At 42.1% G+C, this 20,282-nt stretch overlaps 1 pseudogene; it reads left to right on the forward strand.

Annotated features, from left to right (window-relative positions):
* LOC131421049 (protegrin-2-like) overlaps positions 1-18,594 on the forward strand; it is a 33,402-nt pseudogene extending 14,808 nt beyond the window's left edge.
* The last annotated feature ends 1,688 nt before the right edge of the window (positions 18,595-20,282 follow it).

Consider the following 20,282-nt stretch of genomic DNA (forward strand, 5'->3'; position numbering starts at 1 on the left):
AAATTCCCTCCTCAGTCTCTGCTTCTAGAGAACCCAGCCTCTGATGGCAGTGGACTGATGTGGGAGCTCTGCAGAGCCCGTCCAACCCAGCCCAGATGGGTGTAGGTGTTGGGCCTGGTGTGGAGAGAAGCAGAGAAATGCCAGAGGTCTCCAGGGTACTGATGGGGTGGGTGGGTGTGGGGCAGTGCTGTAATCCAGGGGCATTGAGGATTTTAAAAAGTGGTTGGAGTGACCACGGCATCATGGCAGAGTGAGCTTTCCCCTTTAGACGCTCCCCTGCTAAGATACAACAAAAAGGACATTCATATACTGACAAAAGACACTCACACAACACAGAAAACGTCTGAGAGACCCACACAGCTGTACATCTGAGGATGAAGGTGTTGGAACCCCTAGAGGAAGTGGGGAGAGGTAAAGAGAAATCCTCCCCCTCCCCCTTCGATCCATGACTCCAGGTCCACATGGCTCCCAGAGAGAGAGGGACAAGGTGTGACCCTCTGCGGGAAAACTGTTGCTTTCCAAGTTCCCTCACAGCCTGTGGGAAATTCCCATACGGAGGAGACCTAACTGTTCAGGGGTGCCTCAACATCTGAGCACCCCAGGAGAGTGGATAGTGAGGGGAGAACAAGAAGCCCCTGGGATTGGGCAGGTGAAAGAGAGAGTCCCCCCGCCCCCCCCCCCACGGCCCTTCAGCACAGCTGGTTGGCTAGAGTGCCCACGGATCGCAGCGGGCTCAGAATACACAGCTCTTGTCCCCCACCCAGTGGTGGCAGGTGGAACCTGTGACCAGATATTTTTAGGAAAAAATAAGCCAACATCCACAGGCATGATGCAAAAATATATTAAATCTCCAGGCCAGAAAGAAAATGACAAGCACCCAGAAATCAATCCTGAAGTCACAGAAATTTATAAACTAAATGACAGAGAATTCAAAATAGCTATCACAAAAAAGCTCAACAAAGTACAAGAAAATATAGATAGACAATTCAATGAAATCAGGAATTTCTTCACAAAAGAGATTGAAACCATAAAAAAAAACCAATCTGAAATGTTGGAGATAAAGCAGATATAGGAAAATCTGGAATCTTTAAAGAACAGAGCTGACAATACAGAGGAAAGAATTAGCATCATTGAGGATAGGAATGCAGAAATGCTCCAGATAGAGGAGGAGAGAGAACTAAGACTACAAAGAAATGAAGAAATTCTCCAAGAAATATCTGACTCAATTAGGAAAAGAAGCATAAGGATTATAGGTATTCATGAGGGTAAAGAGGGGGAAAAAGGAGCAGAGAGCTTGTTCAAGCAAATGATAGCTAAGAACCTCCCAAATCTGGGGAAGGAGCTAGAAATACCAGTGAATGAAGTCAATAGATCTAAATATATCAACATGAGAAGACCCTCTCCAAGGCATATAGTAGTAAAGCTGGTAAAAGTCAGTGACAAAGAAACAATATTAAGGGCAGCTGGCAGCTAGACAGGAAAAAAAAAAAAAATACGTACAAAGGAATTCCCATCAGGCTCTCAGCAGATTTCTCAACAGAAACTTTACAGGCTAGAAGAGATTGGAATGATATATTCAAAATTCTGAAAGACAAAAACTTTCAGCCAAGAAAACTCTATCCAGTGAAAATAGCCTTCAGACACAATGGAGAAATAAGAACTTTCCCAGATAAACAAAAGCTAAGGGAGTTCATTTCCACAAGACCCCCACTACAAGAAATTCTCAAGAAGGCCCTCATGCCTGAAGAAAAAAAAGAGAAAGGGGATACAAAGCTTTGAGAAAGGAGAAAAATAGGTAGACAAAATCAGAAAAGTTGCAGCTGTCTATCAGAATAGATTAGCAAACAATTATAAAAACCAATGATTAAGGGAAGGAAAACACACCCAAAATAAATATAACCTCATTGCTTTAAACACACACTCACAACACAAGATGGAATAAGTTGTGACAATAATAACTTAGAAGGGGAAGGGATCAAATCGACTTAGTCTAAGGAAATAAGAGGTCATCAGATAACAGACTATCTCATCCATGAGATTTTTTATACAAACCTGATGGTAAGCACTAAACAAATAATCAGAACAGAGTCACATACGACAAATAAAGGGAAAACTAAACAAATCATCATACAGAACTAACAAACTGAATTGGTAGTCCAAAACACATGGGATGATAAACAAAGGAAATGTAAAAGAATGGGAAAATGAGCAAAAAAATAGCAACATTAAGCCCTCATATATCAATAATCACTCTAAATGTAAACGGATTGGATTCTCCAATCAAAAGACACAGAGTGGCAGGATGGATTAAAAAGCAAGACCCAACAATATGTTGCCTCCAGGAAATGCATCTCAGCTCTATAGACAAACACAGGTTCAGAGTGAAAGGATGGAAGACAATACTCCAAGCTAATGGCAAACAAAAGAAAGTAGGTGTTGCCATGCTTATATCAGACAAAGTAGACTTCAAGATAAAAAAGGTAATGAGAGACAAAGAAGGACAATATATAATGATAAAAGGGACAGTCCACCAAGAAGACATAACAATTACAAATATATATGCACCCAACACAGGAGCACCAAAGTACATAAAGCAACTATTAGTACATAAAGCAACTATTAACAAACCTAAAAGGAGATATTAACCATAACACAATAATAGTAGAGGATCTTAACACCCCACTTACATCAATGGACAGACCATCCAGAGAAAAAGTCAATAAGGAAATAGTGGACTTAAATGAAAAAATAGACGACATGGACTTAATAGACATATACAGAGCACTCCACCCAAAAATAGCAGACTGCACATTCTTCTCAAGTGCATGGAACATTCTCAAGGATAGACCATATGTTGGGAAACAAGGTAAGCCTCTATAAATTTAAGAAGATTGAGATCATAAGCATCTTTTCTGACCATAATGCTAAAAAACTAGAAATCAACTACAAGAAAATAACTGGGAAAGCGACAAAGATGTGGAGACTAAACAACATGCCACCGAACAACCAATGGATCATCGATGAAATTAAAGGAGAAATCAAATCATATCTGGAGACAAATGAAAATGAAAGTACACCATACCAGCTCATATGGGATGCAGTAAAAGTGGTCCTGCGAGGGAAACTCATAGCAATACAGGCCCACCTTAACAAACAAGAAAAATCCCAAATAAGCAAACTTAAACTACAACTAACAGAACTAGGAAAAGGAGAACAAACAAATCCCAAAGTCAGCAGAAGGAGGGAAATAATAAAAACTAGAGCAGAAATAAATCAAATTGAAACAAACAAACAAAAACAGTATAAAGGATCAATGAAACAAAGAGTTGGTTCTTTGAAAAGATAAACAAAATTGACAAACACTTAGGCAGACTCACTAAGAAAAAAACAGAGAAGCCTCAAATAAATAAAATTAGAAATGAAAGAGGAGAAATTACAACAGATACCACAGAAATACAAAGGATTATAAGAGAATACTATGAAAAACTATATGCAAACAACAACAAATTGCACAATCTATAAGAAATGGGTAAATTCTTAGATTCATACAACCTCCCAAAACTGAACCAAGAAGAAATAGAGAATCTGAATAGACCAATCACAAGAGACTGAAACAGTAATCAAAAACCTCCCAAAAAATAAAAGTCCAGGACCAGATGGCTTCTCCGGAGAATTTTACCAAACATTCAAAGAAGGCATAATACCTATCCTTCTCAAACTATTCCAAAAAATAGAGGAAGATGGAACACTTCTTAACACATTCTATGAGGCCAATGTCACCCTGATACCAAAGCCAGACAAGGACGATGCAAAGAATGAAAATTACAGGCCAATAATGCTGAAGAACATAGATGCACAAATCCTCAACAAAATATTGGCAAACCAAATATAGCAATACATTAAAAAGATCATACACCATGACCAAGTGGGATTTATACCAGGGACACAGGGATGGTTCAACATCTGCAAATCAATCAACGTGACATACCACATTAACAAAATGAGGAATAAAAACCACATGATCATCTCAATAGATGCAGAGAAGGCATTTGATAAGATCCAACATCCATTTATGATAAAAAACCTCAACAAAATGAATATAGAAGGAAAGTACCTCAACATAATAAAGGCCATAGATGACAAACCCACAGCCAACATCATACTCAATGGGGAAAAACTGAAGGCCATTCCTCTGAGAACAGGAACAAGACAAGGGTGCCCACTATTGCCACTCTTATTCAACATAGTACTGGAGGTTTTGGCCAAAGCAATTAGGCAAGAAAAAAGAATAAAAGGAATCCGAATAGGCAACGAAGAAGTGAAACCGTCACTATTTGCAGATGACATGATTTTATATATAGAAAACCCTAAAGAATCCATTGGAAAGCTATTAGAAATAATCAACAACTACGGCAAAGTTGCAGGGTACAAAATCAACTTACAAAAATCAGTTGCATTTCTATGTGCTAATAAGGAACTAAGAGAAAGAGAACTCAAAAAAAAATCCCATTTACAATCACAACAAAAAGAATAAAATATCTAAGAATAAATCTAACCAAGGAGGTGAAAGACCTATACAATGAGAACTATAAGACATTATTGAAAGTGATAGATGATGACATAACGAAATGGAAAAATATCCCATGCACATGGATTGGAAGAATAAACATAGTTAAAATTTCCATATTACCTAAAGCAATCTACAGATTCAATGCAATCCCAATCAGAAACCCAATGACATTCTTCATGGAAATAGAACAAAGAATCCTAAAATTCATATGGGGCAACAAAATACCCTGAATAGCTAAAGCAATCCTGAGAAAAAAGAACAAAACTGGAGGCATCACAATCCCTGACTTCAAAATATACTAAAAAGCAATAGCAGTCAAAACAGCATGGTACTGGTACAAAAACAGACATACATATCAATGGAACAGAATTGAAAGCACAGAAATAAAACCACACATCTACGGATAGCTAATCTTTGACAAAAGAGCTAAGAACATACAATGGAGACAGGAAAGTCTCTTCAACAAATGGTGCTGGGAAAACTGGATAGCCGTATGCAAAAGAATGAAAGACCATCTTCTTTTGCCGTACACAAAAATTAACTCAAAATGGATCGGAGACCTGAAGGTGACACCTGAAACCGTACAACTTGTGGAAGAAAATATAGGCAGTACACTATTTGGCGTCGGTCATAAAGGGATCTTTTCAAATTCCATCTCTATTTGGAAGAGGGAAACAAAAGAAAAAATAAATAAGTGGGAGTTTATCAGATTAAGGAACTTCTACAAGGCAAATGAAACCAGGATCAAAATGAATAGACAACCCACCAGCTGGGAGAAAGTATTTGCAAATCATATATCTGACAAGGGGTTAACTCCATAATATATAAAGAACTCACACAACTGAACAACAACAACAAAAAAACAGCCAGATCAAAAAATGGGCAGAGGATATGAACAGATACTTTCCCAAGAAAGATATACAGATGGCCAATAGGCATATGAAAAGATGTTCAACATCAGTAATCATCAGGGAAATGCAAATCAAAACCACACTAAGATATCACCTTACACCTGTTAGAACGGCTATAATCACCAAGACAAAAAACAACAAATGTTGGAGAGGTTGTAGAGAAACAGGAACTCTCATTCACTGCTGGTGGGAATGCAAACTGGTGCAGCCTCTATGGAAAATAGTATGGAGATTCCCCAAAAAATTAAAAATAGAAATACCTTATGATCCAGCTATCCCACTACTAGGCATCTACCCAATGAACCTTAAGTCAACAATCCAAAGAGGCTTATGCACCCACATGTTCATTGCAGCATTATTCACTATAGCCAAGAAGTAGAAGCAACCCAAGTATCACTCGACTAATGATTGGATAAAGAAGATGGGGTATATATATAAAACGGAATACTCTAAGCTATAAAAAAAAGACAAAATTGTCCCATTAGCAACAACATGGATGGACCTGGAGGGCATTAGGTTAAGCGAAATAAGCCAGAGAGAGAAAGACAAACACCGTATGATTTCACTCATATGTGAAAGATAAACTAACACAGGGACAGAGAGAACTGTGTGGTTGCCACCAGGGGCAAGCGGGTTGGGGGGTGGGCACCAGCGGTGAAGGGAGACATTTATATGGTGACTGACAAACAATAATGTACAGCTAAAATTTCACAATGCTATAAACTATGAAGACTTAAATAAAAAAAAAAAGTGGTCAGAGTACACAGGAGATCAATTGCCCCAGGGAGATGACTCCTAAGGTTTCCCCCTGTTGGTGCAGATGTCAAGGCCACTGAAGTCAGTGGGGGCAGCCTCAGTGGGTTGAGGGCACAGAAGCCAACCATAGTGAGTGGAGGAGAGAGCAAGAGGTATGGAAGAGGGGAGGCAATGAGTGTGGAGGAGGAGGGGCTTTTCCTGTCTCCAAACCTCCGCTGCACCACAGAGGGAGACTGGGTTTGTCAGGTAAGGTCCTTGTGGACTCTGCCCTTGACCTCCTCCTCTGAGGTCTCAGGAGTTAGTTTGGGGACCCCCAGAGGGGACAGGGCACTCCTGATCAGCCTCAAGGAGGCAAAGGAAAGGGAAATCTGAGGAGTCTAGAAGCCTGAGAGCCATAGCTCTTCTATCTGTGTGGCCCTGGGCAGGTGACCTTTCTGGGCCTCAGTCTTCCTATCTGTGACATTGGGAACAACACAGCCTACTTTAAGGGATTGGTCTAATGTTTTGGTTGGATAAGGCAGGTAGGGGACCTCAAAAGGGACTGAATCTGAATCAGGGAGGATGAGAGACTCAAAGGAGACACTAGTTAGTGTGGGTCACTCGCAGGACACAGGGCTGGGGGTTATGTGTCAGAGCAGGGACTGAGAGAGACACGTGGAATCTCCATCAGAGGAGGATGAGGTAAATAAGATGCAGCACATCCACACAGACCACTTCCTGAGAGTACAAAAGTGGCCGTGGTCCACACGCCCCTCTCCACTAGCCCTCTGCCATCTGGCCACTAAAAGCAGCTGGCGTGGTAGGGCGGGGGATCCTCCAGACTTCCTCTGTTGTGTCTGAGTGATGCCTGTGCCAGTCAGATCCCAAACTCCTGTCCCCCGGCCTCCATGGGTCTCTAGCCTCAGCCTGAGGGTGGGGGCTGTCCTGGTTCCTGGTGTCCCACCAGTAGCCCCCAGTTCTTCTATGTTCTACTCTGCATCTGTGTTGTCCCCATGCAGAGCAGGGCAGGACGCTGGCAGGGGAGACACGGGGCTGTATTGTGACTTTCAGGGGTTCTAGGTACTTTTGCCTTCAGGGGACCCTTCATCCATAAAGAAGTATGATAAGAAAATTTTTTCACATTTAAGTATATGGGGAAGTCATTCTGGTCTGATCTGGCCTGAACGTTATGTGAACTAAAGAAGCCTGACTCATGACCTGTCAATCACACATTGTACATCTACTGTAACCATGAGAGGAAAGGATGCATTCCAACACTACCCTACAGTAAAAGAATGTAGTCTTTGAAGATAAAAATTAATGCTTCCCTTCTTGTGACACCAGATGAATCTCCCTTCCCAGTGCACCAGGATCATGTTGACCCACTGTGTATGCTAATCTGTAAACAAAATACCTCCTTTAAACCTTGAGAAAAAGAAAAAAGCACCCCTGTCATGCTTGATGTATGTTCTTTGTTCTGAAATCATATAAACTGTGCTGAAAACCATGCTTCTCCGATTGCTTTCCTCCTTGGTGAAGACTGCACTGCTGGGCTAGTCCTCAGCTTGCCTCGAGTAAAATCTCTCTCATTATAGGTTGATTATTGATTATTTGTGTCAGAAAGTATTAAAAACTACATTTTCAAACTTCATTGGTATAAAGATGAATATAATTGAGGCTGGACTTAATGCTATGCATTCATTGCTATTATAGTCATTTTTATCTTCTGATTTTAAAAGGAATTAAAACTTTTGTGTATCCCTAAAAGTATCATGGACCCTGGGCACTGTGTCTACTGTGCCTAATGGATATGTTGGCCCTGGGGAGACGGTGTTCCTGGTAGCACTGTGGGTACCCTGGCAGGCAAATGCCTGGTGCTGTCTGGGGATGTTGGGCACTTGCTGGTGCTGCTCTTCATTGCCCCCACTGGCCATCTGTGGGTACTGCAGGGCACACAGAAGGGCTAACGGGGGCCAAGAAGGCACCACCCTTGGTGCTTCTCTGTCCTGGTGTCTTGGCAGCCAGCAGGCTAGGAGCTGGGGTTTCCCTGGACTACTCGATCCTCTCATCTCCATTTCTGTTGACCCTCATCTCTATTGAATGAGATTTTGTTAAAACCTGAATCTCACCTCTTCTGAGCATTGGTAACATCAATTTTTGTCAGTAAAACTGAGAGCTAGCTGTTATACTGCACTTGTTCTGTCCTATCACAGACAAGGAAATGAAGACACAGAGAGGTTATTTAAAGCTGAGGTGGCAGAGCTGGAATGGGAGGCCAGGCAGCCTCCGCTACACCCTGGGCCTCCTCCTGTCCTGCCAGAAGATCCAGGTGTGACCTCATTAAATATGACAGTGCAGTAACGGATTTTCCAGGCTGCATAGATAACAGAGATATTGAACAGACAACAATCTCAAGCAGCATTATAAAGGCTGGATGGTTAAAAAACCTTTTTATTTGGAAATCACTTCAAATTAAAAAAAAATTATACAAAAAACATCAGTATTCCCTTTACCCAGATTCACTGTCCTCAACATTTTACGTCATATACCTTATCATTTTCTCTTTCTAAACACACACACACAGACACACTTTTTTCAGGACAATTTGTGGGAAAGTCACATACATCATGGTATTTTACCCTTAAATAATTCCGTGTATATTTCTTAAGAATAGTGATAGCCTCTTATATAACTACAGAGCAGTTATCAGCTTTATAAATTTATATAGATGTAACACTTTTTCCTATATGCTGGCCCTATTCCAATGTTGTCAGTTGATAAAATCATGTGCTTTACAATGTTTTTTCACCTCCAGTCCTGGATCCATCCTAGTGTCAGGCATTTCAGGGAGTTGTCAGTTCTCATTAGCCGCCTTCAGTCTGGAACATTTCCACAGCCTTCCATATCCTTTTGTTCTCTAAAAAATTTCTCTGTGTGTGTGTGTGTGTGTGGTCATCATGCAGTGTTTGTGAGGGTACGGGTGTGGACATTGGTTTGGGGTGTATGTGTCTGTGTGTGTGTGTGCTGCACATGGTTGTGTTGGGGTGTCTGTGGCTGTATGTGTGTGTGATGTGTGTGAGTATGGGTTGTGTCTGTATGTGAGGTTGTATATGTGGAGTGTGAGTGTAGGTTTGTGACTATGATGTGTATGTGTCAGGGTGTGTCTGGGATGTGTATACGGGGTTATGTCCGGGTGTGTGTGTGTGGGTTTGTGAGGGGTTTATGAGTGTGAGTGTGTCTGGATGTGTGGGGATATGTGAGTGGAGTGTGTGTATGTGGATTTCTAAAGCGTGTGTGTGGATGTGTAAGTAGGATGTGTGTGTTTGGGGAGTGTAAGTCAGGGTGTGCGACTGCGTGGAAAGTGTAAACAGTGTGTGCATGGGTGTGTAAGTCACGGGTGTGTATGTGGGATGGATGAGTGGGTGTGCATGTGTGTAGGGGGTTTTCTGAATGTGGGCCACCAGGCTTACATGTGAGTGTGAGGGTGTATGTGTCAGCGTGGGTGTGTGTTTGTCAGTGTGGTTGTGTGGGTGTTTGTGGCAGTGTATTTGTGTGTGATTTATATAAAAATTTTTTTATATAGTCCCTTTAATCTCCAAAAAATATATATATAGTCATTAAAAATATATTTTAACCAGCATAAACAGAAATAGTGTTTTATTGACTCATTATTCCCAAGGGAAGGGTACAGCTGTAACAAAGTCTTAGGGGCAAGAATTTGATTGCAGAAAAGACTAGAGGTAAGTAACAAATAACAGGAAGGTAATGCTTATCCAGTTACTGAATGGTGTACCATTAAAATTATTTTTAACATTTATTTGACTTGTGTTAAAATTTACAGAAAAATATGAAGAAAAGTACCAAAAAAAGAGCTCATATTCTTACCCAGAGTCACCTTGTTAAGATTTTGCCCATTTGCTTTATCCCTTTTCTCTCTCTCTCTCTCTCTTTCTCTCATTGTTTTAAATTGTTCCCAGGATTTCGGGTTACTCAGGTATGGTGAGGCCAACAGATCAGGAGGCCAGTGAAAAAGAGAGCTTATTACTCCCAGTTCCCTGGAGGAGGGAGGCATGTCACACCATTCTGGGCCACAGGAGAGTCAGCCAGAGGCAGAGAGAGTGAGAGGCACTGCAGGAACCCCTGTATTATGGTTTTTCAGGCAAGGAATGGGCAAGGCAGGGCAAAGGGGTGACCAGGTTAAAGATTCGAGAGTTAGAATAATTTCTGTGGGCTGGGGCAAGTAGGGGCTGCCCCAGGTTGTCTGATTTTTGGTTCCAGGTGGTGAGGACAGGAGGTTAAAGGCTCACCCGCAGAGGAGGTGGGGGTGGGGATGGTAGTTCCCCTGTGAAAGGCCTGTTTGAGAAAGAGTGCTTGCTGGCTCTGGGAATCCACTCTCCCTGGGAGGGGCAGTCCCTCCCTAGTCAGCAAGGCCCCAGATGGGAAAACAGCACTCACAGAGAGTAGAAAACTTGGTAAACACAGGACCACTTATGTTTAGTGTAAGCTGTGACATATCTGGGTTATGTCAAAACATAACCAGACATCATGTAGCTATTTCTTATTCATGAATTTCTACGTTGTTTATTTTCCCTCCCTCTTTTTCTGTCTTCTTTTGGATTGCTTTTATGATTATGGTTTATGTCTACTTTTAGCTTACTATTTATACTTCCATCTAAAATATTTTTAAGTGGCTGTCTTAGGGTTTACAGTAAATACCTGTAATTAATTACATCTGTATTCCGATAGCACATCACATTAACGTGTAGTGGAAGGCTCTTCCAAGAATATACTGACAACATTGTCCACTGTTTTCACTGCATCAATGATGTCCTGTTGGTTGGCAAGACGGAGGTTTCCAGCTTAGCCTCTATCTTCTGTGACACCAACAGTCAGCAGGAGTGACTGATAAATCACAACAAAGCTCACAGGCCTGTTTGCCAGGTAAAGTTTCTTGAATAATGTAGGCGGATTCACAAAACCGAACCCCTCTGGCAGTCAAAGAGAACTGGCTTCCTTTTACAGAGTAAAGAACTCTCGGTTCCTGGTACTAAAACCAGCGCTGTGTGCCAAACTTGTAACCCCTGTTAAAAGTTGGCCCTTGTTTGTCTGGGAGTAAAAACGGCCACCCTCCACGGGCTCTGGCCCTCTTGCTTCTGCATCGGCTCTCTGACTGCTCCTCTCCAGGCTAGTGATGGTGCTTCATGGCTGTCTTTTTAGGTTAGAAAGGTGCCGTTTCCGCTGACAGTAGCCCTACCGTGGTCCTTGAAACTAATGTGTGTTGTCTCATTTGATGGACATTCCCCACACCCAGATAGCTGATCCTGCTGAATGCATTGTGGAAACAGATGTTCTAAGTATGAATAATGCTTCTCCTGACTGTAAGGGATGCTCCCATTGGGGAAAGGCCAAGGTTAGGACAGTGGCAGTGGGACAAGTGCAGAGCTGGGAACCTTCTAGGATCCCTCAGCCCAGCCTTGTGGTGGCAGCAAAACAGTGTAGAAGACAAGGGTGGATGGAGGAAGAGACCACCACACACCAACTAAAGAGCTGGTAGGTGCAGAAGTGCATAAAGAAACCACCCAACAGGCTGTATAGGCAGAACCTCCGCTCAGTCCAATTAATCCTAAAGAGCCTTTAAATTACAAGTGTGGGTGACTGATAGTTATACAATCTGGAGCCTGTGGCAGAAGGATGTACCCACTAGGCAATGATCCCCCTGTGTATAGGGACACAGCACTTGCCTGACACTGCCACCTATCATAGCCTATTTCACAGGTAATTACTGGCTTGTTATTGGGTGTTAGCAGACAGTGAGAGACTTAAGAAAGCAACAGCAGGTATTGTTATGGCCTGACATCCCTATCATGGGATGGGTAAAAAATGAAAACACCAACAAAATGGATATTATCCAGGAAAGAAGTAAACCACATTAGTGGAGTCCAACATCTACAGGAATATGTGGTGAGTCACCTTCCAGATGCGGCTAGCTCAGATGTGGGGTCTGTGCCAGAGCTTCTTTGCAGCTTTGGTACACCAAGTTTCCTGAAGGTGCCTAGTCCTGATTTGTGGATGGATTAAGTTCAAGGCAGATGGGTGTGCTAGGCCCCACCAGCTGTTCAGTCTCAAAGAAATCTGCTTAAAACTGTGCATGAAAAATGGCACTCTGCTCAATGGGCAGAGTTGTGGGCTATGGGGCTTGCCCTGGAAAACACCGCCTAAAATTCACCTTGTTCCATTTTTCACTGACTCATGGGAAGTAGACAATGGACTGGCAATGTGGTCTGCTGCCTGGGAGTGGGACAACTGGATGACCAAGCCTCAGTCTTTGTTAGGACAAACATTATGGCAACAGATTGCACCGGACCCACAGCCCCTGCTCATGACTCATGTGGATGCCCCTGGGAAAGGAGCATTCAAGGATATACAGCGATGGAATCAACAGTTAATCAAACCTACACTTCTCAGGTAAGGACCACAGCCATGGGGATACACCATCACACAGGGCATGGTCATACATCTACAAGTCAGCATTGGGCCCCAAAATATGGTGTAGTGATTCCAGCACATGAGGCCAAGGAAGCCTGACAAATGTGCCTGACTGCCACCTCCACACCTGAGTGACAAAGGGAACGTAACCAGGGGTGCCTTCCCTGTCTGCACTGCATACATGGGCCATACTATTCAAGGACTCTTAGGTGGACTATGTTGCATATGTGGATTCCCTAAGCACATCCAGTCAACAGTCATTCTGCCTTATAGTAAAAACTACCCAGGAGTGCATAGCTACTTGAAACCCTCACTGGACCTTTTCTGCCCAGTATCATCTGCAAGCAGTTGGTGCCATAGAAAGATGGAATGGACTCTTAAGGGAAAAACTGAAAAGGATAACTGGACAAGTAGGCTCAGCTCCCAGTGGAGCACACACTTAAGAAAGGCAGTTTGGGCTCTAAATGTGCCAATATCCTGGAAGGGTACCTTCTATTTAAATAGAATGTTTAATTATGAGGTTAGGGAACGAGAGAGGAGGCCCAGACTGGCCGTTAAGACACTCAAACCACAAAAGTAATCCTTCCCCTCGCTACTTTTTTTCTTCCTATGCCTACCCCTGGAAAATCACACTACCAGAATCTGCAAGTTGCAAAGAGGAGCCAGGTGGTGGGTGACTCTACCCTATTGCTAACTTTGCTCCCTGACTATGCTTGCTGGGATTTGGGAAGTTATGGGTATTGATAATAATGACCATGAATATGAGGTGACAGCTCCTAAGGTGGTCCTGCTGGTGTGACTCCCACAGCAGAAGGTAGGAGATGTTCTAGGATGGGGCAAGGTACATAAGGAAGAAGCTGCTAGATACCTGGGGATAAACTTGGGCATATGTTGTGTGTTAGACATGGGGAGGACTGGAGAAAGGGTGACATGATTTCTGAAGGGGCTGGTCACACAGATCACTTGGCTGTGGAAGAAGAGCCACAACCCTGGCTGACGGGAATAGAATGCCTTAGACTCAGAGAGATCAAGGGTGGGAAGAGGGACCATTAATCTCTCTCTCAGCTTTCGTTTGTGGGACATTGGCCGATTTAACCTAGACTGCTACTACCATCCTCAACTTGATCAATGGCCAGTGAAGAATCTCAGTCTAAGAACTCTTAGAAAGCTTCCAACAACTGCTGACTCCAGGAGTGAACAGTCTCCACTAACGATGACAGAACAAGGTGAACTTTCTGAACACTGTTATGGTTTTCTTAAGCCTCATCTGTAATTTTTGAACTCTTTTATCTGTTCTGCACAGACTATAGCAACTGTTCTAAGTTTAACTGATTGTTGGACCCTGCCCCCACATCAGCAAAATGCCGCTGCTGAGATTGCTACTACTTCATACGTGAATGTCGGGTCTCTCCTTGCCTGCAATACACAAACTACTCTAAACTCTCTCTTGTGCTGATAAAAAGTTGCATTGCCCTAGAATTCTTGCAGGCTATTCGAGGCAGGGTATGTGCAGTTGCCAGCCTCTTGCTGCATCTGGGTTAATAATACACTTAACTGATTTGTCTCCAGATGGGGAGCCTGGCTACAGTCCATATTCCAAATGGAGCAGATCATCCTACTGGGAGTCATAGTGATGATCACTCTCATCTGATGTTGCCTAAGACATATGGGACAGTTTTCGTCCAAACCCCTACCAGTACAATTAACAAGAGTATCTAATGGGGTGGCCTATGTTTCTAAAACAATTCTTAGTTGGATATGTGAAAGGTTGGGGTACAGAGCTGTAGGGCAATGGGTTGTGAACTCAAAAAGTAAATTGTCCAGTTGTTTTACCTGCAAAAGGAGTTTATTTAGGAATAGACAGAGGAATTGCAATTTGAGATATGCAGGCTATGGGGGATCATAGGGAAATCCAGAGAAACAAAGGAAGAGCTTCCTTTTATAGAGGAAAAGGGGGGGAGGGGCTGTAATAAACAAAAAATCCATTGGAGGAAACTGGAAGTCCAAAATGTAAGGGTTTCTCATTGGTTTGACTGCAACAGTCTCATGGGCTGGGCTGTTGCCTGGCAGGGAGAGAATTTTTCCTTCCTTCTGCTGTGTAGTAAAGTAGTAAACATCTTCCAGTCCAGATGCAGGTGAATATCTCTTCCTGTTTGGAGTGATTAATGATGTATGATAGAGCGTGAGAGCTCCCCCTACATCCTTCCCTACTCCAATTTAGTTCAGGTTTCTTTTATTAATTTCACAGGCTCTACCCTAGTGACTTTGCTTGTGTCCATATAGGCCTTGTAGGCAAGGCTTGAACTGCAGGTAATTGGAGTCTTGGCAGCACACTTTGTGATCCTCCTGGAACAGGAGGGCCTGGGAGGCTTGTGAGGAGCTGCTTAGATGCCATCTGCCTATCTCTCTCAGGAGAGTTTTATGAGGTATGCAGCTTTTTGCCCCAGCTCCCCTCAAGGTATAGCTGTAAACTATAAAACCACTCATCTGCAGTCTAGAATTGGCTCCTGAACTAAAATGTGTCCTATCATTTGTGATGAAGTCACCTGGTCCCTTTTATTTTGGTGTCATCTTGTATACGGGCCTTGGGGAGCTAGCACCTTTGGCCACTTTTCCTTTTGCTGTCCACTTAAGTAATAAATAGCCAGAATCTAAAAAAGATTCATTGTTACTTAACCTGCCAAATCTATCAGGCCTTTGCCTTGGTTTTATGCTTGACGGATATCACAAGAGATTGGATACAGAAGCAGATAGGGAATTCAGCTTCTTCTTTTAAGTTTGACATTAAAGAAATTTGCAAAAATGTAAAACAATGCCTCTTTTGTCACTAAATTTTTTTAAGGAAAATATAGATATTTTTCATAAAAATATATTATTTATGTTAACAAGTAATGGGTTTGTTATTGTTTTAAAAATGAATTAATATATAAATATCTAGAATTTCTGCACTGAAATATTTACTATAGTAAATAGCAATTGATCTAGTTCACATAAAAAAAGCTCCTTGGGGTCCTCCATAATTTTTTAATGAAACTAGATCCCTATCCTATACCACTCACAAAAATTAACTCAAAATGGATTAAGGACTTAAATATAAGCCCAGAAACCATAAAACTCCCAGAAGAAAACACAGGGAAAAAACTCCTTGACATGGGTCCTGGCAACAATCTTTTGAGTATGACACCTAAAGCACAAGCAATAAAATAAAAAATAAACTATATCAAACTAAAAAGCTTCTGCACAGCAAAAGAAATGATTAACAAAATGAAAAGAGAACCTACGGAATGGGAAAAAATATTTGCTAACCATATATCTGACAAGGGATTAATATTCAAAGTACATAATATTCAAAATACCATACAACTTAATAGCAAAAACCCCCAAATAATCCAATTAAAAAATGGGCAAAGGGGCCGGCCCCGTGGCTTAGCGGTTAAGTGTGTGTGCTCTGCTGCTGGTGGCCCGGGGTTCGGATCCCGGGCGCGCACCGCCGCACCGCTTCTCCGGCCATGCTGAGGCCGCGTCCCACATACAGCAACTAGAAGGATGTGCAGCTATGACATACAACTATCTACTGGGGCTTTGGGGGGAAAAAATAAATAAAATCTTTAAAAAAAAAATGGGCAAAGGAGCTGAATAGATATTTTTCCAAAGAAGATATACAAATGGCCCACAGGTACATGAAAAGATGCTCAACATCACTAATCGTTAGGGAAATGCAAATCAAAACTGCAAAGAGATAACACCTCATGCCTGTTAGAATGGCTATCGTCAAGAAGACAAGAAACAACAAATGCTAGCAAGGATGTGGAGAAAAGGGAACTCCTGTGCACTGTTGGTGGGATTGTAAATTGGCACAGCCACTATAGAAAAGAGTATGGATGTTCCCCAAAAAATTAAAAATAGAACTACCATATGATCCAGCTATTCCACTTCTGGGAACATATCTGAAGGAAATGAAGACACTATGTCAAAGAGATATCTGCACCCCCATGTTCATAGTAGCATTATTTACAATAGCCAAGACATGGAAACAACCTAAGTGTCCATCGATGGATGAATGGATAAAGAAGTTGTGGTATATATGTATATACACACACACACACACAGTGGAATATTATTCAGCCATAAAAAAGAAGGAAAACTTGGCATTTGCAACAACATGGATGGACCTTGAGGGCATTATGCTAAGTGAAATAAGTCAGACAGAGAAAGATAATTACTGTATGTTATCACTCATAGGTGGAATCTAAAAAAACAAAAAATCCAACCATACTCATAGAAAAAGAGATCAGATTTGTGGTGATGGGGAGTGGGAGGATTAGATGAAGGTGGTCAAAAAGTACAAACTTCCAATTATAAGATAAATGAGTACTAGGGATGTAATGATGACTATAGTTAACATTGCTGTATGGTATATTTGAAAGTTATTAAGAGAGTAGATCCTGAGAGTTTTAATCACAAGGAAAAAATTTTTTTTCTTATTTTTTTGGTATCTATATGAGATGATGAATGTTAACTAGACTTCTTGTGGTAATCATTTCCCAATATATGTAAGTCAAATCATTATGCTGTACACCTGAAACTTATACTGTGCTGTATGTCAATCATATCTCAATAAAACTGGAAAAAATAAATTTTTAAGAATATAAAGGGATTGGTACAAGAAAAAGTTAGTGAACTGCTGCCCTAGAGAAACTCTCCATGGGTATGCAAGAAGACATACGTGAGAATATCCAACTGGAATATTGGTGTTGTCAACGCAAACAATCCATAGTCAATCTATAAATCAAAATTGCGGTGAGTTTATTATATAAGCCTCTGAGTACCACAGCCCAGGAGAAACTACCTTCACCAAGGAAGGAAGCACTCTGAAGAAGCGAAGTGTACAGAGTGGTTATATACCATCTTGGAACAAAGAATATACATCACATATGACAGGAATATCTCTTTTACTACAGTCACAAGATGCTTTGCTAGGACAGCAGGTCAGTGGTCACAAGGTGAGCACAGCAAGTCAGTGGTCAGCAGCTCAGTGGTCACGAGATGAGTTAAAGCAGGTCAGTAAGAAATCATTAGTTTCTGGGAAGAAATGCTTATCCTTAAAGAAATGTTGATATGGGAGAGACAACATTCCTATCTTTAAGGGCATCATTCTAGGCTTTGGGACATTGTAAATATTTAAAGCAGATGTACAATGCATGCTCAACAGCCCTTTCTGGAAAAACAAGTTCAGGCTGAATTAATTTTAAACCAAGTGGCTTCCTCACATATGCCAGTAAATCCTATTTCTTTTCATTTATTCATTAGTGTATTTCTACAATAGATATCATACAGCAGAGCACACACATGAATGGATTACCGGTATCATTATAGAAACTGTGCAGAATGAGCTAGTTATGTTATCAGGCTATTTATATAATGTTTAAAAGCATGGAAAACATTATATTTCGCTCACGGATGCCTGTGGTGAAAACAGAGAAACGTGCCCTAGGGGGAGCAAGCGAGTCAATACGACTCTGGGAGTCACTTTCTCCGGCCGGCGCGAGACGGTTCTGCCCCAGAACTACGCTTCCCCTCAGGCTGCGCGCCCCGCGGTGCCGCACTTCTTCCAGAGGCACTTCCTTCCTTCTGGCGTCGCCCGTGAGCAAAAGAGCGCAGCGCGGTGGGCGTGCAAATCGCCGCCGCCGCTGCTGCCGTGGCTACCTCGCCTGTCATGTCAGCGCAGATGTGGGCCCCGCGGGAGCAGCTCCTTGGCTGGGCTGCAGACGGTGAGTCGGGCCGGCGAGGCGAGGGCAGGCCTGGCAAAGGGCCAGGGCGAGAGGAGGGTGACCGCCTCCCCTCCCCCGCGCTCCGACCTCAGGGGCCGGCGTCAGCAGTATCCGAGGCTGAGGCTATTCTTTTAGGATGTGCGGGGAATGGGGGCTGCGCGCTGTGGGCGGCGCTGACGACCCCTCCCTACTGCTCACCTCCCCTGTGAGTCGGCCGGGGTTTCTGTACTGTACACTGTCCATGGTGCTAACAGCCACAGCCCGAAGTCTCCTCGCCCAACCTCCCACCGCGGGGGTCCGATTTGCGCTGTCCATCCGGCAGCCATTGGCCACAAGTGACTATTGAGTTCTTGAGTTGTGGCGAGCGCTACTGAGGAACTACATTTTAATTTTTTCTCCCTTTTAATTAATTTGTAACTAAATGGTAAAGAAATCTATATTTTCCCATCAGACACAAGTTTGTTGTTTTGGTAGGACTACGTTTCCTTTTAACCTTTGAAAATTTAACGTCGTTATTGAGATGTGCTGTAAGTGTCAGATACACAGCTGATTTCGAAGAGATGGTTGGGAAAAAAGAATATAAACCATTGATTACTTTTTAATATTGATTATGTGTTGAGATGATAATATTTTAGATATGTTGGCTTAAATGTTATTAAAATTAATTTCATCTTTTAAAAAACTTTTTGAGATGGCTACTAGGAAATTTAATATGGCTACTAGGAAATGGTTGGCACTGTGGCTCTCATATTGCTCTTGAATAGCGCTGGATTCAGTGCTGCCCTGTGAGAAAGGGTCTGTGTGCATCCAGCAGAACCTTACTGGACTCTTGGGGAAGGCTTCCTAGAGAAGACCGATGTGTCTGGAGGGCATTCTTGTCCTGTCTTGACTAGGGGTCTGTAATTCTAACACACTGCATGTTTCTGTCAGAGGTTCCTCCAGAATGGCTTTTTCAGCCCCACTTCTGTAGCCACTGTAAGTCTTCCTCAGGTGGTTATGCTGTAGAGAGAAAGGTAAGGACATGATGGTGATTTGGGGCCAGGCGGATTGGAGGAGCATTCATCCCTCACAGCCAGTGTCTGCTGAAACTCGTGTTTTCTTTTCCACCAAGGTAAAGGAGATTCTAATGATTTCAGAAGCCATTTTATGTTTGCCTTTTTAATAGGTCCTGAACTGCTATGTAGATAGGGGTTTGCACTCACCAATTATTAAAGGGCCTTGTGTCAAATGAAAACACTAATTTGAAGAGATATATGCATCCTATGTTCATTGCAGCATTATTTACAATAGGCAAGATATGGAAGCAACCTAAGTGTCCATCGATAGATGAAGGGATAATGAAGAGTGGTGTATATATACAATGGAATATTACTCAGCCATAAAAAAAGAATGAAATCTTGCCATTTGCGACAACATGGATGGATCTAGAGGGTATTATGCTAAATGAAATGTCAGACAAAGATAAATAGTGCATGATTTCACTTATATGTGGAATTTAAAAAACAAAACAAACGAACAAACAAAATAAAACCGAAGCAAACTCATAGATACAAAGAACAAACTGGTAGTTGCCAGGGAGGAGGGGGGAAGGATGGGTGAAATATATGAAGGGGATTAAGGTAGGCGCAAACTTCCAGTTATAAATAAGTCATGGGGTTGTAACGTACAGCACAGGGAATATAGTCAATAATATTGCAATAACTTAGTATGGTAAGAGATGGTTACTAGACTTGTGGTGATCATTTCGTAATGTATATAAATGTCGAATCGCTATGTTGTGCATCTGAAACTAATAAAATGTTGTATGTC

The sequence above is a fragment of the Diceros bicornis genome, chromosome 2, assembly GCF_020826845.1.
Source record: "Diceros bicornis minor isolate mBicDic1 chromosome 2, mDicBic1.mat.cur, whole genome shotgun sequence".
NCBI classification, from domain to species: domain Eukaryota; kingdom Metazoa; phylum Chordata; class Mammalia; order Perissodactyla; family Rhinocerotidae; genus Diceros; species Diceros bicornis.